Consider the following 27,400-nt stretch of genomic DNA (forward strand, 5'->3'; position numbering starts at 1 on the left):
GCCCTTAGGTAAACTGTGGATTTTGGGTGATTGTAATGTGTCAACACAGGTTTATTCTTGGTAAGCAGTTACCATCGTGCCGATGAAGTTGACAATAGGCTATCCTTTGTGGGAAGAGCAGGTATATGAAAAATTTCTGTACCCTCCTCTCAACTTTATTTTGAACCCAAAACTGTTTTTAAAAAGTAGAGTCTTTAAAAAAAAAAAAAAAGATACACCTAGGCATTTTTCTGGTAGAATATCAAGACATTATCAAAATTCCAACCTCTATCCTCTACACATTTATCTGTTCTAGCACCCAGTTGCACAACTGTACAGAGATCTCAATTTTCAGGTTTTCCAGTATAGCAAAATGAGCGGAGATTCCCATTTCCTTTCTATTACGGCAGAAATGCATAGGGACAAGATAAGATTTGCAAGTTATTAAATGGTGTCATCTGTTGCAATTATTAGAAAGCATTTGCATCTGGTGTGTCTGGGTTACTCAGTCCATTAAGTGTCAAATTTTTTACTTCTGTTCAGGTCATGATCTCACAGTTTGTGGGTTTGAGCCCTGTTGCGCTGACAGTATGGAGCCTACTTGGGATTCTCTCTCTCCCTCTCACCCTGGCCCTTCCTCATTCGCATGCACATGCTCTCTCTCCCTCTCTCTCAAAATAAATAAATATATTTAAAAAAAATTAAAAAGCACTTGTATGTAATGTGGAGACCCTATGTAATAAGAATCCTCTCATCAAGATACCATCTCATTTTCAGTACAGTGATGTCAGGGTTAATTTTCACAAGAAGCAAGTGTAACCCTGTGAATATAATGAGTACGTTAACATTATGTGTAACTCCCCTGGGCTTACTCTTGAAGAGCATTAATATGTTTTAAGCAGAATTTTATTTGCTCCTAGCTAAAGAAAAAAACAACAAAACAGCCCAATGCATCAGTATTTTCAAGATGAAACAAAGGACAAGGAGTAGAAGATTCTTCCTCATGGGATAAGCAGAGGAAGTTTCTGAGAAAGGCCAGTGGGACATGGAAGGGCTAATGGGAATAGAACACAAAGAGTTATGGAGAGAGAATGGTTCAAATCAAGTGGCACCAGGATTTCCATGGATTATCCCTCACAAGTATGAACCTGGAGGCTTCCCTCCTGCTCCTACTTCATATTTCTTGCACATTTATTGGTTAAAGTCCCAATTCACAGTCATCCTACTATTGGGAACTTAGGTTATTTGACCATTAAATGAAGAATATCCCAAATTTAAAGATGGACAGAATGAAAAGTGGAGAGTTCAAGACAGAAAATGACAATTTTGAAGGAAGCTACTCAACTAAGAAAATCTGTGATGGACCATATGTAATCAGGAAATGAAATAAAATTTTATTATGTTTGCCCCCTTAATTAGTGCTTGTTTTGGCAATTAGCCTACTCTGACAAACACAGTGGCTAAAGATATATACATATATTATGTATAATTATTATGTTATATGACATATATTTTATAAAATTTGCATATATTAGTAACATCACATCAATGCATCAATATTGATATTATATTTATATATTACTAGATTAATAATATGTGATTTTAATAGTATATAATAATTATATATTATATATAATTACATGGCATTATATGGTATATGATATGTAATACATATAATGTATATTTTTAAACCAAAGCCAATGTTCTAATTGACAGCATCCATATCAGTTTTCTAATGATTCGATTCAATTCCTGTCTTGCTTACTTTGGCATCCTCTTTATAGATAGCTAAAGTAAAAAAAGAATATACTGTCCACTCTTGAGACCTTTTATATATTAAGTCACAAACCTCAGGGTTCTAGAAAACACTGAATACCAACAATAAATACTTTTTACTATTCTTCTAACCATAGTGTTTGTGCTGCTGAAATAAAATATTTTGAAATCCTTAGAAAGCAGATGATTTTCTTTTTTTTTTTTGTAAGTTTTTACTTGTTTTGAGAGACAGAGAGAGACAGAGAAAGCAAGCAGAGAGAGGCAGAGAGAGAGGGAGAGAGAATCTGTCTCTGCAGTGCCAGCACAGAGCCCAACACAGAGCTCAAACTCACCAACAGTGAGATCATGACCTGAACAGAAATCAAGAGTCAAATGCTTAACCGACTGAGCCACCCAGGTGTGCCTATTTTTTTTCTGCTTTAGTATGTGAAATATTAATAGCATTGGATGATTTGCTAAATAAATACTGCTTTACCTTTTCCTGTTTATTTTTAAATTTATTTTCAGGAACCATTTGACATGCACAAAGGAGGAGAGTGGATGTCAAATACAAAAGTTGTATAGAACTTAACACTAGAAAGTTAACTTGCCTCTCAGAATGATTTTAAAATGTTAATTCCTCTGCATTTTTATTTCATTGAAGGTATAGCTGTGCATGGCACATTGACATATTTGATATATTCTTGAATGTTTGTTTTTAGTTTTATATTGACTTTATAATCAAGGCAGTTGTTTGATTTAAAAACTTGAAGTCTACATTTAATTTGGCAAAAGTGAGTTGTTATATTTCATCTTTATAGAGCCCATATTGCAGTATATGCTGTAATAGAGTTTAAGAGAATCTGTTCAAAGCTCTGCTACAGATTTTAGAAATGAATGTTGCAATTATTTGCTGTTGGGGTGTGAGAGATTGTTCTCCGCCCTTGGGTTTATTCATTCCTGATTGCTGCTCAACTGTTATAAGTCTCTCGAAAGAGGAAATAGTGAGTTGTTCCTTGAGACCAATTACCAGTCACATCTGAGAAAGCAAAATTGAGAAATCAGATTCATTCGTAACATATTTCTAACTTTGCATTAATGTGGATTTGTTTATACAAATAACCCATTAATTATGTTGTTTTCCAAATACACAGAATCACACTAAATCTTTCAAAGACATCAAAGATGTGCACAGAAAAAGGAAGTTTGAGATTGAAAGGGTACAATTTTTTTTAAAAAGGGTACAATAATTGAAGTATAAGGAATGCCCGTATCCCTGGTTTTTACCTAATCCTTTGATCCTTCAGTACTATTAATGGGAATTTAATTATAGCAAAATCATACTTTTCTATCTTCAGAAATTTGTGTTTTGTTCATATATATTTCCATTTATACAAAAATGCCTTAGTGCTTTTAAAATGAAAAAGCAGATAGAAGAGGGAGCAATAGACCTGCAGAGTCACTGACAAGGTTTTATAATGCAGAAACTGAGAACAAGTTTATTTTTATCTTGGTTAAGGTGTTGAATGTGGTGAGGTACAAGATTGTGCTGATGGGAATGGAGATGAGCAGGGCTGGAATGCAGCACAGGCAGTGGGAAGGGAAGCCTCTGTTTTTGAGGCTCACTCAGGGATTTTATGTTCTCTTACTTTCCTTGGTTATGCCACTAACAGGCTGGGTCACTGCTCATCACAGCAGAAGCCAGATTTTTTCTTTACACACACACACACACACACACACACACACACACACACCTTTTTGGCTAGACTAGTAGTGCACCATCAGGGTCCATCTGAGAGCACATTTTTTCTAATTTTCATAAAGAGGGCATACATTTACATAGATGTACTGAGATGACCTGGGGACAATTCCAGTTCTACAATTCTAGGGTTAGCATGAGCACAGGATGGGTGTGACGGCTCTGTAGCAACAATGTGAAGAGCATTACAATTAGTTACTAGATATGGATTCTAGTTTCAGCTCTACCACTCACTAAGCAATCTGAACTTCAGCCTCCCCATCTACACACAACATAGAGATGCTTTTTTTAATGTTTATTTTATTTTGAGAGAGAGAGAGATGCTTTTTTTAATGTTTTTTAACGTTTATTTTATTTTGAGAGAGAGAGAAAGAGGGAGAGAGGGAGGGAGGAAGGGGCAGAGAGAGGAAGACACAGAATATGAAGCAGACTCTAGGCACTGAGCTGTCAACACAGAGCCCTATGCAGGGCTCAAACTCGTGATCTGCAAGATCATGACCTGAGCCGATGTCGGATGCGTAGCCTACTGAGCCACCCAGGGGCCCTGAGAAATGCTCACTTTTTAACTCACCACCAGGGTAGTGTGTACATCAAGTGGAGTGCTATCATCACTTCATAAACTAAAAAGTACCAGAGACCTGTAAGCTGTTATTGATGGGTGTTACCATAGCAGTGGAGAGAACGGTGAACTTGAAGGATAAAGACAATTTTTGGTGGGGGGGGAGAGGGAGGGAGCATGCAATATTTACCCTGAGAGGAAAAAGAAAGACTGGTTAAAAAAAAAAAAAAAAGTTTTTGACTCAGACATCTCCCAAGTTTCACAAAGCCAACTTTGTGAATGCCTGAAAAACTATGATGCTGAAAAGGATTATTGTAAGTGAGAAGTTTGTATAATTTTTAAGACAGCATCAGCACATTCAATTTACATATTCAGGAGAGAGAGAAGGGCACAGAGAGAAAATGACAGAGAATAATTTCAGCCATATGTGAAACTTGACCAACTGGAGAATATAGAAAGTTTGTTATCAACAGGCATTTCTGCTTTTGTCCCTAAACTATTTTATAATCTCAGGATATCAATACCTGACACCATCTTGGTAGAGACATCCTGTAAATAGTCCAAACCTAATTTAAACATCCTACAATATATACCACACCTAAAATAATTGTCAGTAAAACTACTTTTTAAAAATTGTCTTTTTGATTAAAAGGTATAAGGAGGGCCAGGTTTAGCTATGTTTCTGATCCAGTAGCTGCCCATGAAATTTTAATTGGGGATATTCTCACAAATTCTGTTAAATTGGAGAAATACCAAAATATAACATGATAGGAAAAAGTTAGTAGAAATATTGTGTTAATAAATTGTCAGCTATACCATTATTCAATACCAGTGCATTAAACATGTGTCAGTATTGCAGTATTGTCCCTGAATTAGTCTAGAATAGATCGTCATTTGCCATTCCACATTATTTGTCCTAAAAAATTAAGTGCCTATAGGCCATGAAAGTAGAGGAGCAGAGACACAAATTTATGGCAATTCTTCTAACCTTTAAGTCAGTGCCTTATTACTAAGAGCTCTGTAGGACGTGCTTATGGAATATGCAAAAAGCATTTAGGATCTTTTTATAGCAAAAAAGAAGCATGCATATTGTCAAGGCATAAACAATATTCATGCAACCCAATTTTAAATGAGAACATGCCTATGCATAACATAGCTACAGTAGTATATCATAAAAATAATTTATGTGACAACAAGTTATTTTATGTTCTAATTTTCCCTATTTAAATGTTGATTGTTTCCTAAATCACAGCTTTTAGCACCAAGTCTAGAAACCACTGTAAGCATGTTTATTGCCTTTATGATCGTGTAAGAAAAATGTAAATACCCAGAGGCTTAAAAGTTTGGTCTTTTTGTTTTCATTTTCTTTTTCTGTTTTTCCCTTTTCTTTTTTTTTTTTCTTGTTGTTTTTGGAAGAAAATAGAATTGGTAACAAAAGTGTTAAATAAATCATCTAAGTTCATGGAATTACTTATCTTTATTCCACATTCCACTATTCTTCCCAGTAGAATACTTGACATTCCAACCATTGAATACTCTCTTTCTAACACTTCTGTTGTAGACTAAATCACAAAGAAGCACATACATGAGTAAATTACAAGCACAAACATGGATGGTGTTTTGAGTTTCCTTGAGATTCTAGGTCATACAGAACTTATAATTCTTACAAAAGTCACTGAAAGCTTATAGGTACGTTGCTCAAGATTCCCACACAAGTGGATCAATAGTAATTCTCGATATCATGATTCTGACATCGTTCTTATGTGCAGGCATTTCTACATCACTGATTTTACCATCAAAGCAGTTTGGAATTTCAAACATTCTGTCTTTAGGTCTTTCATGAAAAAGAGATGAGCCATGTTCAACAGAGACCTTACTTTTGAGAGATCTTTATCTACAACTCTCCCTAATAAAGATAAAGATATCAAGATTCAATTTTGGTTTTGGTAAGGGCCATAGGTATAGTATTTAAGTAAGTTTATAAACTGCTTTATTCCATAACCTATTAATTTAAGGAGGTTAATCTATGCAAAATTAAACAATAACAGCAAAACTGTAAATAAGAGATTTTTTTGTCTTTTGTTTTTGTTTTTTGTTTTGTTTTTTTTTTTTGGTTTGTATTTTTGTTTCATTGTAGTTTCATTTTTGGTTGTTTGATATTAAGAAAGAATAAGATGTGATTTTTCTTGTCTACAGACTAGCAGGATGTAACAAGCACAAAAATTCTCAACATAATGGATGCTGGACATGTTAGTTTTTTATAAAAAGGGCAAAAACAAAAATCAAACCAACCAATGATTCTCTTGGGTTTCAAATCTGTCTTGAAAGCCAATAATCACACTGAGAGATCAGAGGTACCTGCATATATTATAGATGTCTATTAAATGATCATCTCTGAACTGATCTGGAAGAAAGGATGGAAAGTGGACTTTTCTTTAGTATCTTCAGATATTTAGACTTAATGATACACTTTTCCTTTTCATTCAGTGCATATATAATGCTTCTGAATATTATCTGGACACAGGAAATTAAACTGATAAATAATAAAAAATTATGATGTAGAAAATTTGGATTTAGCACTTCTATATCAAAAAAAATTTTTTTAATGTTCATTTATTTTTGAAAGAGAGACAGAACATGAGTGGGGGAGAAGCAGAGAGAAGGAGACACAGAATCCAAAGCAGGCTCCAGGCTCTGATCTGTGAGCACAGAGCCAAACCAGGGGCTCTATCTCATGAGCTATGAGATGATGACCTGAGCCAAAGTGAGACTCACTCAGCCACCTCTGGATTTAGCACTTTACAAGTATTATGTATTAATTTTCAAATTGTAGAGGTGATGATAAATTTAAATATAAACTTAAATTACTAACAGATGTAAAGCATATGTAGACCATGTTGTCTTGTTATTCCCAGAACTATGTAGAATCAAGAGTCTAGAAGAATATATATCAAAATAATACATTGAATTAGAAAAAAAATGTTGATTTATGTTTACTTTGGTATCATGAATAGAATTCTTTACCCTAAAGATTTTAAGTTGGGCATGTGTTAGAAATTTCTGTACATTAACATGCTAAGTTAATTCATGAAGGAATTTCTGATTCTCTTTTTCTGAACCAATCTTTCCTCCTTATTTTCTGCAATGTCATTTTGGCATAACAATTTATTGTATTGTCATAAAAATTATTTTTTAATTCTATCATCATGTACACATTTTTTTTCTTTCCTACTAACTTAAAAGTACTCCAATGGCAAGCATCACATGGTATTTCATTTTTGTGTCCATGGCACTAAACCTGTTGCTAAGATTAGAGCAAATATTTATCAATGTTTGTTGAGCAGAACAGGCCATCTTTCCTCATCTTATTCTCTCTCCCTGAAGTCATGACTAAATTAAATGACTTAAAATTGGTGTTAATTTAGAAATATGATGTGCTCAAGAGTTTAAGGATGATGGGGAAATTAAAAGCATCTATTTCCGTATATTATATGTAAATATTTATTTTTTCATTATATTGAAAAGCAAGTAGTCTAGGTAAGGTGTATATGTTTATTTGGTAGTTTTCAGCCTCCCCCAATCTTACTTGCACATGTTTCTTTCCTGAAATTGAGTTTCTGGCCCTTAGGAAATGGTTAACTTCTTAAAGTACTGAAGATTTATAAAAGATGCCTTAGAATAAACCCAAATTGCAAAATACATGGCATTTCCTAATGGTACTAATCTTGAGAATTTTTTTTTTTAAATTTGCTTCTATTGCAATGAAGACATAACAGAATCTTAGCAGGCAAAGCCTCAGCTTATAGTAAATTCCCAACCAAGACTTCCCAGCTATAAACAAAACATATGAGTTCTTCATGTCTTCATATTTACTGACAAAAATTGTTTATCAAAAGGAAAGGCATATAAATAATTTCCACTGTATTTCAAAATGCTAATACTCTCAATAGAATATTTTATGAAGTATTTATATAGCATTGCTGGAGACTCTGGTGAACTGTAAATCATGCCACTCTGTAGTGCAAGACTCTCAAAAATAAACTCCATGATTTTAGAAATAACTGGTAGGCCACATTTAGATTTTTCTGCCTAGGATTTGTCACTTAATTTTGTACACATGTGCAGGGGCACATACACACCAAAGGCCTTCGGTTTCATGTTAAATTTCCTCCAATACGTCTACTTTTAAATCTGTTAGAGTACAATACCACTAATAAAATCACCATAACAATGTAATAGAGGTGAGATAAATCGGTTGGTTAAAAGGAGCATGTTCTCATGACTTTCTTCCCAGATCACCTTTGTAAATGTTTTAATCATTTCTATTGTATCTCCTTGGTGGAGAGTCGAGAGTACATGTAGAAATTATTTGACATGTTCTTATGGAAAGCAAAGTGGAAAAGGACATGAAAGGGAGAGTTAAAAGAAAAACCAAGGGAACAGGTAAATATGCAGAAAGTGAACTTGCCATTCCCTTTTCCATAGTAACTCAAAGCAGCCGATTACATGTATTTACCAAGTCAGGGATCCAGGTCCATATGTTGGTCCAGTGTTAAAATTTCTATAGGTCCTAGATAAATAGGTTTATTAGATGAAACTAGGTAAGTAGACTTATTAGGTGTTAGGTGAAACATGAGTGAGTGAATCAAATAGAAAAACTGAAGTTTCTGGTCACTAATTTTCACATTCCTTTGGATTTGAATCATGGTATAAAATACAGTAGAATCTGTTGATTTATTTTCATCTTTTTATATATGAGACTTCTGACATAGAGAGTTTAATGTTAATAAAAATATGTTTTATAATTAAAATGAAGAGGCATTGTTGGAACTGTTTTACTCCATCTAAATTTTTTATATTTAACACCTAAATTGATAGCTAGTATTATATCATTTAAAGTACTACTGTGAAGTTATCTAAATAGCATTTAATTTAGGTGGAGTAATTCACATTAGGTCAGATTTGAAATATATTTACTTTTCACATATGAAAGAAGGAAGAGTGGGAAATGAGAAATGACACATTTGCAACAACCAATGTCCTCAGAAATTAAGCTGGGTGCAGTAAATTAGCAAAATCTGGGAAATACAATTTCAAGAAACTATTGTTAATGGTTAGATGTCCTGAAGTTAACTTACTGCAGGATGGTGATTCAGAGCAGAAGTTCAAGAGAATGGTCTTCAGAAAGTTGTGCAAGCATTTTCTGCCTGTTTCCTTATCTGTAAAATGTAGACAATGACAGCATTTGCCTCATTGTATGTTGAAAACAAGATATTAACATATAATTTAATTTGTGTAGGCATTTAAAGTGATACATAACACATGCAGAATATTGTTACAATGTCTTGATTTAAGCAGCTACAAAAAAAGTGATAATGATTTAGTATTTATTGATGGGACAATAGAAATCTACTCTAAGTTTTTCTTTATTCTTTCTACTTGTTCAGGCCCATGATGTAGGAAATAGGGAAGAAACAACACATTCAATGCTTGTAGCTAAGCATATGCATTCAAATATTAAACACAGAGTTATTAGGGAGTATCAAGAGTCTTACATGTTTTTGAAAGAAAGGAGGAGAAATAATTACTTGATAGATATAGAACTAAAGATTTTTGCAAGGACAAAAAATATTATAAGAAGCCATAATATATAGAAACTATAGAAAAATTGGCTTAGGTGAAATTTAAAATGTTTACATCAGTAAAATTTTTAAATTGTCACATTCTTGATATATAATAATATTTTTTCAACATATCTACCTAGAATCAGAATATCTAGGTCAGAAGTAATGATGAGTGTAATCAAATCCAATTCCACACTCAACAAGTTAAAAAATGAACCTACATGTACTAATGGAATGAATATTGGAAGCCATTCTGAAATGAACGCTGAGTCATCCAATCTTATGTGCAAAATTAGGTACTGACACTAAAAAATAACTTGTTACAATGAAGTGGGTTCATTCCTAATAGAAATGATGATGAAATGTTTACAGCTGTTGAAATCTGAATCAAATCTGAATGGTAATAAAGAAATGTCTCATTTTTCCTTTTTTGAAGTAGATTCTGTGATGAAAAAATGCAGATCCAAACTACAGATATATCAACATCATATAATTCAAAAATATTAATTAAGTCTATACCCACTTCATTACATTCAATTAGCACTGAGGGATTTGTGCTTCCAAAAGGACCTATAAAAACTGCTGTGATTATAAGGAAGTCTTTAGTGTATCCCTTTGTAATTATTGAAAAAATTTATTCTCTAATTATAAGATTTATATTAGGGAAAACTTATTAAGCTAATTAAGTAGTATTGGCTAATACCAAGCTTAATGACCCACTTAAGAATGCAGGGAAATATTACTTAAAATTAGAATTATTAAAGAAAATCTAACATGCATAGTACTACCATATATAGGAAACATCTATATGCAACTATTGCTATGAAATAAAATATTAATCTATTATAAAATGATATATAGTATCACAAAAGATTGTTTATATAAAACAGTATAAAGATCTCAATATATATAATCATATATTTAATTTGTATAATAAAACTATATAAAATATACATTTTTAAACTCAATGTAGTTTTTAAAATAATGTAGCTGGAAGAAATAATTACTAACTAAATGTTCCAAATTTAGTCAGGTAAGGCCATGCCTGTGTCTCTTCATTTTTCAGTACAAAAATGTTGCTAAATATCACATTTATTATTGTTGTCCAGGAAAAATAATAGTAATTTCTTTACTAAAAACTAAATTATTCCAAATTTGAGGAAACATGGTTCTATATATAAGTGTGTATATATATATATATATAAAACTTTGTATGTTTTATAATATTTATGTAAATATTACATATTTCATGAAAATCTGTAGTACTTGCTTTATGATATTTGAGAGAACAGAACAATGTCTAACAGGATGTTTTTCAATAGAAGTTAGCAATTACTTTGTTTAAAATATTTTGTGAGAAAATAGATACCATATATATCTTCTTTCCTATTCTCTCAGATACAGTTCTCTTCAAATGAAATGACCCTGGCTAGGATCTTGTTGTAAAAATAGATCCCTTCACACTACAAAAAAGCATTAAGCAAATCCTTTCATAATAGGTAATACATATACATAGGTATCCCCGACACTGTCCTGGCTCACTTCCTATTCCCCAAGGCTATTTCAGTCAAAGTGGATCTGGGTGTCTGTCATACAGCTCTCTGTCTGATGAAGACATCTGCCACACTCTTCACCATTTCCTCCAATTTCCCTGTGTCCTAACAGAGATTCTCATTTTCTATAATATTATGCAATGCCATCTCATCAATCGGAATATCTAGTTGATGTATCTTGTAGGGATTCATTCAGGGACAGAGCTTTAAATAGCAGCTATTTATATGTTAATTAATAAAGTGACATGCACAGCCCTGTGATTAGACCATGCACATAGCCTTTTGAGTATATTGCTATTTTCGATTTTCCTCCCACACAAAGATAGAGCTGCCCTCTCTAGCTCCCTTTTAGTATGCTTATGCAAATGAACTGTTTCTATAATCTTGTTAATAAAGGGCATTCTCATCATTAAGAATAATTTTTAAGGGAAAATAGCAACTGCTTATGAATCATCATATCGATCTTATTTTGTGAGGATGTTGACAGGCTAAAAACTTCCTTTAACCACAAAATCTCCCTTAGAATTGGATGGAAGGAAACGGAGAGATTGAATCATTTGGAATTAAAAGAAGACCAATTAAAAGGTGAAATATGTTCTAAGTTATCAGAGAAAACAATTTGGTACCCCAAAGCATGATACCAGTATATTAACAAATTAGAGGCTGATTACAGTTAGTTTTTCTTCACTAAATATGTATTAAGGAACTACTGTGGGTAGGCTTTATGCAAACAGTAGTAAAAAGGAAATATAGTGGTGTGGAAATCTTACATGCTTACAGTATTTTTAACATGAATTCCAACTGGCAACAGATTCTCTGGGAATAATTATTTTGATTATATCATCCCACAATTTGGTGGCTTACCATAGCAATCACTTACATTGCTCAAAGGTTTACATGGAGGTTAGTATTCAAGTTATTCTTCTTAAATAATTATTTTATGATTATATTACCCCCCAATTTAGTGGCTTAACACGGCAATCACTTACTTTGCTCAAAGGTTTGTATGTGGATTAGTTTTCAAATTATTCTTCTTAAATAATTATTTAATGATTATATTATCCCACAATTTAGTGGCTTAACACAATAATCACTTATTTTGCTCAAAGGTCTGTATGGAGGTTAATATTCAGGTTCTTCTGCCAGTGTAGAATAGGTACACTCACGCTTCTGGGTTTAGCTGCTACTTCTGCTTCTGAGTTGCTTATGCTTCTGGGGGTTGACTCATTAGCTGAGATCATGAGAGTGACTGGGTCACACATCTTCCTCCTCAAGTAGGTCAGTACAGCCATCTCTACAAGGCGGAAATGTAGAGGGTCAAAGAGCATCAAGAGAGGGCAGGCCCCAATAGGCAAGCTTTTTTCAATTATTTGTTTATATCAAGCAGACTTCCTACTGTGCCATTGGCCAAAATAAGCCATGTAGATGGTCCAATATTCAGTGGGAGAGGAGACCACTGCAGGCATGAAGAGGCAGGCAAGAATAAACAAGGAACCATGATTTTTTTTTNAGGCGCCCCAACAAGGAACCATGATTGTAATGATATCCATCACAGTGTGCCCTGAGACCCTCAGTGGTCCACTTTTCTCAATGTAAAAGACATCTATTGCTTACCAAAACCCACAGAATTCTCTTTGGATAATCACGGAATTAGTCTCAAAATCTAAAACCATAAAGTCTACAATAAAATTTAATGGCGATTTTTTAAAAATATAGTTATTCTTAATTCTGAAAGCTATGAAATAAAAAGCCAAGTTATCTGACCTCTTCATACCAACACCCCATGGTGAAATGGGAATGGGATAGTCATGAAAGATTCTGTAGTTCCAAAGGGGGGGGAAATCAAGGGGCATGTACAGTCCGTTGCTGTATAACTTTTTGAAATCCTAAAAGGTACCTGTTGCCAAGGCCCCTATACACTCAGAGCAAGAACTGTTCCTTTATGAGGGCCCCATTCTATTCTTTAGGAGTGACTCCCCACTCCAGTATCTTCCCTTATGCTTGGCTTTTCTCTCTAGTCTTTTGGATTCACACAGACACACACATTTTTTTTTTACATTAAAAAAAAAAAAAGTTCTTTATATACCTACAGTGTAGTGGCTTTCTTAGCCTGGTACTTGCTTATAGAAAGGCCCAAAAGTCTTTTAGAAACTTGAGCAGTGTCGTCCTATCCTAATCTGGTGTGGTCATTTGTTAATAAAGCTCCTTAAAAGTTTATGGAATTCCTATATATCAGCTTCAGGCCCACTCTATTCAAGCAGAAATACACCAACAGTTCTTTCTGAGATCAGCTCCTCTCCATTCTGGGCATTTCAGGCTTCTGTGGACAGTTTTAAACATCCTTAGAATCTCTTTTGTCTGACTCAACTGCTCTTAGTGGAGGGTGCTTTTGCTCTTCAGGAGACATTTTAAAATGTTTTTAAAGTTGAGTTGTCTGACTCAACTGCTCTTAGTGGAGGGTGCTTTTGCTCTTCAGGAGACATTTTTTGGTTGTCACAGTTAGACTGAGGGTGGTGTTCTGTCATTTAGTGAGTAAAGGCCAAGGATATTCCTAAACATCTTTCAATGCATAAGACAATCCCTGCAACGAAGAATTATCTAATCCAAACTGTCAATAGTACTGAGGTTGAGAAACCCTGGTCTACTTTATAGTATCTACTAGGCCCTGACTTAGGTTGGAAGTTTTAAGACAAGTTTGTGGTTCTTTTTTTTTTTTTTTAAGTTTATTTTTGAGAGACAGACAGACTGACCGGGGGAGGTCAGAGATTGAGGGAGACACAGAATCTGAAGCAGGCTCCAGGCTCTGAGCTGTCAGCACAGAGCCCAAAGTGGGGCTTGAACTCGTGAACCAAGAGATCATGATCTGACCACGATCAGGCCCAAGTCGGACCCTCAACCGACTGAGCCACCCAGGCGCCCCCGAGAAGTTTTGCGGTTCTTACAGCCATACCCTTGCCTGAATATTCTTCTCAGACAGCATTTTATTTTTCCCCTACATTTTCTTTGCAAATCATTTATAAGACAGAGAGTATGAGCTAAGAGCCAAGTTTCTTTTCTAACCCAGCAAGTCCTGTTCTTCTGTCTTTCCTCTCAATTCTGCTTACATATTAGGGTTCCCTGTTTAGCCCAGCTACTTGTTACAATACCTTATTTTATGTGGTTAGGCACACCTAACAGATGTTTTCAACATCCTTTCCAATCAGACCAAAAAAGTTTTAGGTACAGTTTAGAGATTCGAAAATACTATAGGTGACAGTTTTGCCAACTGTTACAGACCTACACAAGCTGCCATTTTTCTAGCCTCCAAAAACAATTTCCTCACCAAATTTTTCAGCCTTCACTAACAGTTTTCTCCCTGCTTTTCCAGACTGCATTTAACAATTTCCTTGCTTCTGCTGCCTGCCACATGGTCCCAAGCCAATGTCATGTTTTATATTCTTTTTATAGCAGTGCCTCATTTCTGGTACCAATTTCTATAGCAGTTAGATTTTTTTTCTGCATAATAAACCACATCAATTTTCAGTAAGAGAGAAAACACAAGTATTTGTTTAGCTCACAATTCTATGAGTCATCAGTTTGGCCTAGACTCAGCTAGGTGGTCCTTCTCATACTGGATGTGCTTTCTCATGCATCTGCATTCAAATATCGGTCATTTGGAAAGTACTGCTTTGGAGGACTGACTGGTCCTCCAAGGGGCAATGGGGCTGACTGGCTATATGTCCCTCAACAGGCAGCTGGCTCCTCCAAGAGCAACAACTGGGAAATGATTTTCAAGGATCTTTTCGTTGATCATGTTTGATACTGACCCATTATCCAAAAGGCCGAAACTGATTACATGGTTAAAGCAAGATTCAGTTTAGGAAGGGATTATCTAACATAATAGTCACAGAGAAGCATAAATATATCATAATCAACCAGAGGGTATTTTTTAAAACCACTTTACTGAGATTGATTAGCATATAAAAAGCCATACATATTTAATGTATACAACTCTATGAATTTGCAGGTAAGTATATAAGATGAAACCATTACTGCTATCAAAGCCATAAACATACCCGTTAACTCCCAAAGTTTCCTCTCACCCTGTTAATTATTACTTTTTTTGTGTCTGTGTGGTAGAAATACTTAAGGTCTACCCTCTTAGAAAATTTTAAATATACAATATTGGTTATATGCCTTATGCTGTAGAGTAGATCTCCAGACCTTACTTATCTTGTACAACTGAAACTTTGCACTCTGCCACCATCACCACTCCTTCCTACCTCTTCACAATCAACTTAAATGGTTATCAACAGATAAATAGATAAATAAAGTGTGGTATCTACCTACCACGGAATATTACTCAGCCTTAAAATAGAAGGAAAAATCTGTTACTTCTGACAGCATGGATGTGCCTGGTGCGCTTTATGCTAAGTGAAAGACAAATAGTATATGTTCTCACCTACATGTGGAATATAAAACAGACTCACAACCCCAAGGTTTTAAGAGTTTTTTTTTTTTAAATAGGTCTTCATTACTAGCAACAAAAATTGTTAGATGTTAGATTAGCTCCTTCAGTACTAAAATAATTCTTTGTAAATACTGCAAGAAGTGTTCTATTGTTTTTATTGTTGTTCAATAAGTCCTCGTAAAGACTATGAAGATTATAGGGAACTAATAAGGGAAATATGTATTATATAGGACACCACGGCACCATCAAGTTATATTACAATAGAGTGAAATGAAAACTCCAGACAGATGATCTCTAAATGTCATTGTTTTAAAAATGTTTTTTATTTATTTCTAGGAGAGAGAGAGAGAGAGACAGCGTGAGCAGGGGAGGGTCAGAGAGAGAGGGAGACACAGAATCTGAAGCAGGCTCCAGGCTCTGAGCTGGCAGTCAGCACAGAGCCCGACGCGGGGCTCGAACCCACAAACCGCGAGATCATGACCTAAGCGAAAGTCGGACGCTTAACCGACTAAGCTACCCAGGCGCCCCTCTAAATGTCATTTTGAAAGGGGATTTGTACCAAGATTTATGAGCTTATTCCTTGTATTCTAGTCCCCATCTTAAGTCCATAATGCAGTCTGTTAGAAGCCTTTATGAATTCGTGGAAGTCGAATAAGGATTCCCTACTGTTATATATCCAAGAAAGAGAAATCAAGAGGATAACACAGCCTCGTTCATTTCAGTACTCAGGAGCCTTCTACCACCCATGTTCACTTGTTTATTCATATTATCGTTCCAGGACAAAGACCTACATTGGAATTCTTCTTATTCTGCTTTTATCTTTTAACACCTTAAGAGTCCCATGGCAGGGGGTTCCCCAATAAACAGCCAGAGTGTTTTGGAAATGGTCTTTATTCCACTGATGATGGAAGGAAGACTCAAAGAGGCCTATATAGCAGTTGGACTGGATGTCAAAACTCAGAACCAAGGTAGACCCCTAACTGCCCCTTCTACTCTAATGCATGAACAACACTGTCATCTATGAGAAAAAAATCATTGTAGGCTCCATTCAAATATCGAAGTCTAATAATCTGGCAAGCTAAAAATATTTGAAGCCTTCATTTCTAATTCGTTGATTTTTAGTAAAGCAAAACAAACCAAACAAAGCATAAAAATAAGTTAGATTTTAAAAATGAAGCTATTTGGGGGCGCCTGGGTGGCTCAGTCAGTTAAGTGTCATCATCTCACAGCTCTTTGGTTCGAGTCCCTCATTGGGGCTCAGAGCTGTCAGCACAGAGCCTGGAGCCTGCTTCATATTCTGTCTCCCTCTCTCTCTGACCCTCCCCTGCTCATGCTCTGTCTCTCAACAATAAATAAATGTTAAAAAAATTTTTAACAAGAATGAGGACATTTTGGCCACCATAACAAATTCTCATGCATATGTTTCCAAGGTTTGGGGAATTTAATTGATAAAGAGAGAAGAGACAGAGAGAGAGAGAGAAAACTCTCCAGCCTATACTCTTGATCAAGTAAAGATGAGTATAAAAATCCCTTCTATAGGTTGCAGTTCTAGGTATAGTAATATCTTGAAATACAGACATCCAACTCAAATCTAACTCAATTGTTTAGCTTTGTGACACAAATGTTAGCTATTAAGAAATCAGTTTTGTTTTGTTTTATGATAGTCATAACAAATAAGAGCTTTTAGTTCTTTATTTTTGGAGCTTTTGACTATTACATGAAATTTAAAAGGACATGAGGAACAAAGTTGTGTGTTGATGATGTTTGCTCTTTTCTGAATGGAGTGATTAGCAAATTAAAATTCATAGGCTTACATAATACTGGTTGGGAGGGAAATGGAAATTAAAATTATGTTAATTCCTTAAATGTGTCTAAAATCTATTACTTTAGATCCAGATAAATGTCAGAGCTTTTTTAATTCTTCTTCTTGTAATTGAAAAACTTCCTGAATCATCTTCAAAACTAGGTACTTTTTCCATCTTTCTTTGGCATAGCTGGATTTTTAATATTTCATGAAATTATAGTTATTTATGAATAAAAATGTGAATTTTGTAACTAAATTTACAGTGATGCCTTTAGATAAAATGTTAATTAAGAATTAATGGGGATGAACCTTTGGAGCCATAGATTTATTTTCTAGTAATGCAACAAATAGGCATGCAATGCATAATGATAAGACTCTTAATGACAGCACAACAGCAAAATGGTCACATAGTCAAACCAACAAAGATGCAAATAAAATAAACCTGATTCCAATTATATATTGGCTATCCTAATATAAGTGGAGAGATGATTATAGTAAATACATCAATTTATCTATATCTTTATGTAACAAATCCACTGGATGGAAGCTAAACCAAACGGCTCAGGTAAGAATTTTTTTTTTAATTTTTTAATGTTTTATTTATTTCTGACAGAGAGAGAGAGTGAGCAGGGGAGGGTCAGAGAGAGAGCGAGATACAGTGTCTGAAACAGGTTCCAGGCTCTGAACTAGCTATCAGCACAGAGCCTGATGCAGGGCTTGAACCCACTAACCACGAGATCATGACCTGAGCCGAGGTCGGATGCTGAATCGACTGAGCCACCCAGGTGCCCCTTTTAATGATTCCTAGAAACCATGATATAATGTGGCGCAACAAAGGTGACTCTTCAGTCAGCTTTCAACTTGATGTTTAAATCATAAAGTGCAGATTTGTGACATAATAATAAACAGTATGTAACAGTAAATAACCTTTCCCCAAAAAACAGGCAGGATGCAAATATACGTCAATGTGGTTTAAGTAAAATCTATTTATATGTCATCTTCCTTTTATGTTCTAGTCCATTACACAAACAATTATTGAAAATTTCTATTTTACCTCAAGTGCATTACTAGACACTGGGATATTATATACTCTTTTCACTTAAGAGTATTTGTCTTTAAATTTTTTAGGCGTTTTCCATTTTGCTTTTCATTTTGCAGATTCTTTTAAAATATATTTAATTATTGGGGCCCCTGGGTGGCTCAGTTGGTTGAGTCTCTGAATTCAGCTCAGGTCGTGATCTCACAGTTCATGGATTTGAGCCCCGCATCAGGCTCTGTGATGAATGCTTGCTCAGAGCCTGGAGCCTGTTTCAGATTCTGTGTCTCCTTCTCTCTCTGTCTCTCCCCCGCTCAAGCTCTGTTTCACTCTGTCTCTCAAAAATAAATAAATGTAAAAAAATATATATATGTTTGTTTGTTTTGAGAAAGGAGAGAGAGGGAGTAGGGGAGGAGCAGAGAAAGAGGGAGAGAGATAGAAACCAAAGCAGACTCAGCACTAGAGCTTGATCTCATGACCGTGAGGTCATGACCTGAGCCAAAATCAAGAGTCAGACCACTTGAGCCACCCAGGTGCCCCTACTTTTCATTTTGAAAATTAGCTTTAACGGTGTTATCTATTTACCTGGATTCACTCTGTCCCAGACACTTTTTTCTCTCTCTTTTTTTTTTAAGTTCTTTTTTAAGAGATAGAGTAACACAGAGCATGAGCGGGGAGGGTCAGAGAGAAGAAGACACAGAATCTGAAGCAGGCTCCAGGTTCTGAGCTGTCAGCACAGAGCCTAACGCGGGGCTTGAACCCACTAACCGTGAGATCATAACCTGAGCTGAAGACGGATGCCTAACCGACTGAGCCACTCAGGTGTCCCTGCCCCAGACACTTTTGACAGTGCTTTGTGCCTCTATTTATTCAATTGAGAATCTTTATGTAATTATTTTGCATAACATATGAATATGCTCCTCAACTGGCTTCAGTGTTAAGTCTCTTTTCACTCACAATTTATCTTCATCTGGATTAAACATGAGTAGTCATTTATTGCCATGTTATTATAATTCATCACAAAAGTTCTTCACCTAAAAGCTTTATCATAGTCAAACCTTGGCACCTGAATTGAATTAAACCATTGTTGCAGCATTTTTTACCTCAATACCCAGGGTTTGTTGTCTCCCCACTTTGAACAATGAAGAGGTGAACACAGAATAAAATGAGCAGCAGACAAAAGTTTATTAGATTTTAAGTAGAAAGTTAGAGTAATATGAAAGCTCTCTTTACAGAGAGGGGGCATTCAAAAGTGAATGTCCCCGATTATAGGCATGGGACTTTGTTTTGTATGGTTTTGCTTGACCCCTTCTTCCCCCTTGTTCTTTCTCAAGTTCTATCCTTATTGGCTAGGTAACCCTAAATGCCTAGCTAGTCCTTCCTTTTTGATTGGCTCATTTCCATTGTATGAGGGGTGGTCTATGGCCATACTGCTTCTTGTGGGTCATAGGTTTTATGGTTTACTCATTTTTAGTCAGGTCTTTTGTTTGTCAAAGTCCTGAGGGAAACCTGAGGGGGAGCAGGTGGTGTCTGTCACATTCTCAGGAGGACTTCATGCCTAAGGGAGTCTGCTCAAGGTCAGATGTTCCTAGAAGAAATGTTTTAACATTTGTGTTTTTCCCCCCGCCCAGGGACCTCAGGTCCTAGCTTTCCCTTTTTGCCTACTGAATCCTATCTTTCTCTATCATACCATGCCTAATATAATATTTAGAGGTGTTTTAACTTTTAACATTCTTTAGGAAGAAATATGGAGAATATTAGCACATTGAATTTTAATATATATTATTTTTTTAATTCCTGTATTTTTTTCTTGAGCTTTCGGAACCCACTGCTTGTTATTCACTAGTTACTGAAAGCAAATACCAAATGCACAAATTAGTTGCAAATTCATTGCCAAATACCTAGTTACTTTGAGTCATTCAAGACCAGTGTTTAGCAAGCGTGCTATGGAACGACAGATACGTTTTGCACTGTTACATTTTCAAAGTCATTTCACTGAAGGGGAAGTGATTAATGAGCAGCTGATGCAGTGACCTCCTGCTAGGATTAATAAAGAGGAGACCACCACATGGAAGGAAGCACTGATCATAACTTGTCATCTTATAAACACGTTTATGCCACCTCCAGATTCATTGCATTTTTATGGAAATTTAAATCTTTCCCAATGGTAGAATGCCTCCATTAATGAGCATGGAAATGCAAACAGAGTTTTATTACCATCAAATGCTGAAGGCCCAGGAGTGCTTCACAGGGTGCTAAGGGCTGCACAATTCATTTTTGGGCTTTTTAAATGATATCGGTTCAGCAAAATCTCTTTCGTGCTACTAGATTTATAGAATGTGTGTATTCATTTATGTATCCATCTGAAATATTATTTTCTTCTAGCTCCAAGACAGGTGATTTTACTTCATTATGAGCAATTCTGGTCAGGAAGCACCCTTAGAAGTTTTATTCAGTAATGCATTTTACCTATGTAGGAAATTTCTAATCATAACTCAATTTCTAGAACATTACAGAAGGGAGGAAATCTCACCAGCAACTTTAAATTCTCTGTTCATAATACTGTATTAAGTTCACAAAGCTTCTCAACTCCAGATTATGAAAGTCAAGAAGATGGTAAATGATGGTGTCATTCTTGAGAAATGACATCAGAAATAACAACAGCAAGAACACTTCAATAACTTCAGAAGTCCACCTCCAAATTGCACAGGCACCGTTTGGAACACACACAGGCACCCAACACAAAATCCACAACCAAGTTACATCACATTAACATTTTGAGATGCTAAAGGTCATGAAAATCTTGAACGTTTTACCTAGCAATGTCAGGATGGGAGATCAGGCTTGTAGGCATTACCAACACTGAGAGAAATCTGGAAAGGATGAAATATAGTTGGTATGAAAGAGGTTAATAGCTTTATTAGACGAGTATGAATAAATGCACGCATGCATGCATGCATGAATGAATGAATGAATGAATTGGAAATATGGAGGCTTCTTTAATTTTGTTTACTAATGAGTACCAGCCCAGCATTTGTTCTGAACTTGAATACGCCAGTAGGTGATTATTTGATGGTTTGGCAGAGTATTGATATGGGCAGAGTATTTCTATATAATTCAAACAGTGGAAAAATCACACAAAACCAGACTTGATCAAGTGACAATTGTTATTAGTTATCCATTACTGGATAATAAATCACCACAGACTTTGCAGTTTGATAAAATTTATTTTCGTAATCTCAGCTTCCATGGTTTAAAATGGCATAAAATGGCTCCTATGCTCAGGGTCTCCCCAGGGTGCTCCCACCCTGTCACCCTGGGTCCGTTAGAGTGTGGGGTCCTATTCCAAGCTCATGTAGTTTCTTGCAGAATTCAATTCTATTGGGTTACAGGATTTTAATCCACATGTTCTTGCTCATTGTCAGCCAGGGGCCACCCTTAGTTAGCTCTTCGATACCACCAGCCATTCCTTTGCACATGGTTCTCTCAGAGGCCTCAGAACACGATGGTAGCTTGCCTCTTCAAGGCCAAAGAGAATTTCACTCCAGTTTCCTAACGTGGAGTCTTATATAGTGCAATGCAATCCCATCACCTTTGGTATATTTTATTAGGATATGACAAATAGAAGTCACCTTAAGAGTGTCTACCACTATAAATAAAAGTAAAAAACCAAATAAGGGTGCCTGCGTGGCTCAGCTGGTTAAGTGTCCAAGTTTTGGCTTTGGCTCAGGTCACAATCTCATGGCTCCACTTCAGGCTCTGCACTGGCAGCCTGGAGCCAGCTTGGGATTCTCTCTCTCCTCCTCTCCCTGCACACACTTCCCCTCCCCCACGCCCCTGCTCACCCTGTCCCTGTCTCTCTCAAAATAAATGAGTAAACTTAAAAAAAGTAAAAACAAATAATGATTGAAGAAAATAACCAATACAAAAAATATGCAAAATATTCAACTTCACTTCATTATCAATAAAGTAACAAAAAAATGTCAACTGTATCAATCATTCTGTCTTCTGAATTGATATACTTTCTTTAATTTTAATCTTTGTGTAGTATTCAATGCTGTTGAAATGAAAATAGCAAGATGGGCATTTCCATATACGTCTTGTAGAAGTAACTTCTTTATGGAAAGCAGAGGTTAAAAAACATCAGAGTCCTTGCCGGTCTTCATCCAGCTTTATCGGGGTGATCACTGCAATGTATTCATAAGTAGGAAGGATATATGGAAATTCTTTAACCCTGTGAATCAGTTTTACAACCTGTTAAGCTCTTTGAACAATCTGCAAGGCTAATGTATGTAATAATTTTCAAAAGGAAACTTGCCATCTCCAAGAAATGGAAAGCGAATGCCTTTCCTAAATGAATAAGGGCAACAGAATCTGTGCTCCACTTTTGCCCACCACAAAGAGCCAGAGGGAAATATTGTAGTTCAAGGCATGTCAAATAGGACTCCGATGGCTATACCCCAGAGCAAGAGAGAATCAGAAGTAGACCGACTCTACCAGGAACTGCTGCTCGGTTCAAATCTTTCAATACCCAAACCAAAGAGTTGCCAAATGATAAGGATTCCATTTGCTGTTTATTTCTAAAGCCCTTCCTTTATTGGCTGCATGCTGCCAGATTCTCATCACTTCAGGTCTGGATTACCGCAGCTGCCACGTGTTAGCCCTACCTTCAATTTTACTCACTTCCCAAACACCAGCCAAATGACCTGTATAAAGGGAAAATCCTGTTTTTTACCCTTTTAGTGTCTTCGTTGGCTGATGTTAGCATAAAATCTGAAATCTTCATGTGCCTATATTTATTTGGTCCTTTAGTTAATTCTTCAACTCATCTTCCTCCATTCTCCTTTTCTCCATCTTCTTTTCCATCGTCTAATTTCCTGAACAATTTGTTGTTCCTGGAATAGAAAATGCTGATTTAGCCACTAAGCCTTTTGACATATTGTCATCTACATTGTATTATCTACTATCTCCACTTTTTACCTGGTTACCTTATACTCTTCCTTCTGATCTAGCTTACACATGCCTTTCTAATGACTTTTGAGAGGTTTCTCTTAACCAGTCCCACAGGAGTCACTGTGGATACCCATCACAAGTGCCTGGATGTATCATACATATAAGGCTATTTTTAGTCTGCCCTGAGAGCTCCTTTTGGGACAACATTATTTTCTTTGACCTTGTTTTTCCAAGCCAGTGTTTATAGTTAACATATTTTGAATGAACAAAGGACCTAAAAAACCAAATGCCATCCCTGATGTCCAAGCAGTCCCCGGATCACCCTGTAACTGTTCATAAAATAATCAGTGATTTCTGACCTCAGAGTCCCGGGAAGATGCCTCCTCCAAAGAAGCTCACTGGATACTTAGGCTGACAGATTTAAAGTGGGCACTAAAATTTCTAGAGCAGCCTCGGCTGCAGAGCCGGGAAGGAGAAGGAAAACTCGGGACATATCTCAGCTAAGATTTTACAGCCCAGCCTCTCACAGATGGCCGGTGACGGCATACCTCTGTGTGCGCTTGCTTATAGTTCTTTCCATCCATAAAATGATCATCCCGTCTTTATGGCTGTCTCCCCAGGGGAGGCCTGGTAAGGATTCATGCATTCTTTTTTGCAAAGTATGTACTGGTATTCTTTGAAAAAAGACACTCTAAATACAAAGCATTTTTTGTCATCTGTCCAGATGCCTGCCCACCGTCCATCCTATTTGATTCTGTGCTACCAAACAGCTGCCAGCACCCACCAAGAGCATCTGGTTCCATTTCATGTTGGCAAGGGCCCCATTAGCAGTAAAACAGCTAATGCTTTTTAGATAGCCTCATGATTACAGCTTTTATTGGTACCCCAGGTAATTGAGTTAATAAATTTAATTGCCAGTGCTGACACTTCCTCCCACCCGCCTCCCCTCCTTTAACTTCTTCCCCAGCTCCTCCTAGTCTCCTCTCTCTCTCTCTCTCTCTCTCTCTCTCACACACACACACACACACACACACACACACACACACGCAAAGTCAGAGAAACCATTAATCAGAATATGCATCTAATAGGACAGGTGACCTCACAAAACACTTCTGAATGACTTCAAAATGTCACTGAGCCCACCCTAGTTTGTTTATAGCAGCATGTGATGCCATGACTCACATTTACTACCCTTTTCCTTTCAAGCTAATTTATAGAACTGTCCACACTACATAGAGCAATACCCAGAGTATATGGTATATTGCCACAAAGATTTCCAAGGAAATATTTATAGTTGCATAGGAGAATATGGGCACAGATTTCTGGATTTTTCACCTTATAATTCATCTGCTACATTGTAAATCATGTTGAAATATTACATGGTACACAATAAAACAACAACAGAGAAGAGACCATTGAAAACTGAAATCTTCTCTTGGGAGGCATTTTTAAGATCTTGCTGAAAGAATAACAGATCCTGGATTGCAATATGTATTTCTCTCAGGAAGACAGTGTCCTGGATGGGTCTGGGTTGTTTTGTTTGTTTGTTTGTTTGTTACTCTTAAAAACTATCCAGTGTTAGCATTGACTAATGCCATACGCCCAAATCTCCTGTGCTCCCAAATTTACCCCCTTGTAAAACAAAAGGTATTATCCTTACCTCTGCCTGATTAAAAGAGGCTGGTGGGCATATTGGTAATTTGGATGTTCAGCACAACACTGTCATCTATGCAGTCCAGTGTGTATTGTCCAGATTGCTTTCATGCCTGACTTCACCTCAGTGACCCCTTAAATTTCTTCATACGATCACCACGCTCCAAGCTCCTGTCTCATTGATCTGTGTGGTTGCAGTCTCAATATCCAAAGTATTAATTCAAATCACAGCTGAAAATGATATCCAAGAGGCTTCCAGTTATGAATTAGTTATTTCCATATACTCAGCATTTCACAAACAGCATATTTAATCCTCACTTCTTGTAAAATAGTGGTCGTCACCCAGAGTTAATTTCTTCCCAAGGGTACATTTGGCAATGCCTGGAGATATCTTTGGTTGTCACAACGAGGCAGGTAATACTGGCTTAGTGGGAAGAGGCTCAGGATGCTGCCGAACCCGCTACAGTGCATTAGCTAGCCCACTTCACAAAGGATTATCCAACCTAAAATGCCAACAGCGCAAAGACAAGGAAACCCTACTGTAAGGTATGGTTTCCATTGCAGGAAAAAGGAAATAGAAGCTCAGAAAAGTAAAAGGGCTTGCCTAGTATCACTCAGATTGTAAAAGGAGGAGCAAGGATTCAAATCTAGATTTATCTAGTTCTCAAGCTCAGTCTCTTTCTGCAGAGCAATCTAGCTTCCAGGAGCTTCTGGAAACCAGGAGGATGCCCAAAAGTATTCAAGCAGGTGTCTTCTTAACTGCTAAGCACCCCACTACATTATATCATGAGAATTTTTTTCCTAATAATCATCCATTACAAAAGCCAGATTGCTGTGAGCACTGCAGAAGCCTGTCACGGTCTGTGGCACAGGTGGGTATGTGACTCTTCTTGCTACAAAATTCCACTTGGGGATGGCCTGGCATCACATCTACAAAACATACATGTGTCAACAGAAGTCAGAGTAGATGGACCAAACACAACTAGCGTAAAGCAACTTTATGTTATGAAAATGACAAGCATTTATAAAAACAGTGGTCAGTTACTGCTGAGAAAGTGATATTCCAGAGTATTAGCAGAAAGAGAAATAAAAGATGCCAATGCATAGCAAGAACCAGAAGATGAGGGCATATAGTTTCCAGAGAGCTTTCTACAGGTTTTTCACAGGAAACCCTGGTGATGAGTGATTTTGTCCTTATTATCAAGGGCTTCCCAGTAAATTAAATTTCCTATATTTTATTTCTTAAAGCTTTTTGCCATTCTTAGGGGAAAAGTGTGCATTGCAAAATCTAATTTTGTATGTGAAAATTGATGTTAATCTGTTTCTTTCCAAATTCAAATATGTTTTGTAAAATGTGCTATGTTTCTTTTCCTCTGAACACAGATGTTTTCATAAATACCAAATACTTATTTTCTTTAACTGATTTACATAATGTGTTTACACCAAACAACAAAGATTTTCTAAGATCCTTAAGCTTTTCATTTTTTTTTCTCTGTACTTACAGTCTATCATCATTTAGTGGACCTAAAGTTTTGTTGTTGTTGTTGTTTTTTCCTGGTATCATTCTCCTTTAGAGTTAAGATGTATAAAGCCTGGTCATTTTTTTGGCCTAGGATGGTGGGAGGGGAAGTGGTCAGAGAACAAGGCGAATCAGTGCAGAGATGGTCCTGGGTTGGGGAACACAGGAGGAGATAAAGCAGGCTTACATCAGAGACCAAGGGTAAGGCAAGGGTGAAGGGAAGCAAGGTGAGGACTAGGAAACCAGTCAGATAAAGACATTGACACCGAGATGGAGACTGTGGACCAAAACCCACAGAAAGAGGTGATTCCTGTCATAGACAGAGCAGTACCCAGAAAAGGAGCGGCTGTGGCCAGGGCGCGGGGCGCCGACCCCAGAACGCCAGAGCTGGAAGGGCCTTTGCTCTAAACTGAGAACAGGTCAGTGCTCTTCCATGCTGTACTGCCAATGAGTGGCAGAGGTAGAACTTGAACGCAGATCTCCTTCTTTCTGGTCTAGAACCTCCAACAGAGGGGGAAAGATGTTCTGAAAGGTTTAAACTTGGTATGCCACCCCGAGACCAGTGCTGCTTCCTTGTTTTCTGGTAATCACAGGGGAATTCTGCAGCTCAGCCCTCAGTTCTGTATCTGTGTGCGTGTGACGGATTTGGGGCTCAAATGAGGCTCTTTTGCTGAATTTTAGCTTACTGTCAATTCGTCGGAGTCTTTAGTTGTCTTTTTGGCTTCCGTACATTCTGGTTGTGGTCTCCTACCCTCT

This window comes from Crocuta crocuta, unplaced genomic scaffold, assembly GCF_008692635.1.
Source record: "Crocuta crocuta isolate KB4526 unplaced genomic scaffold, BGI_CrCroc_1.0 scaffold309, whole genome shotgun sequence".
NCBI classification, from domain to species: Eukaryota; Metazoa; Chordata; class Mammalia; order Carnivora; family Hyaenidae; genus Crocuta; species Crocuta crocuta.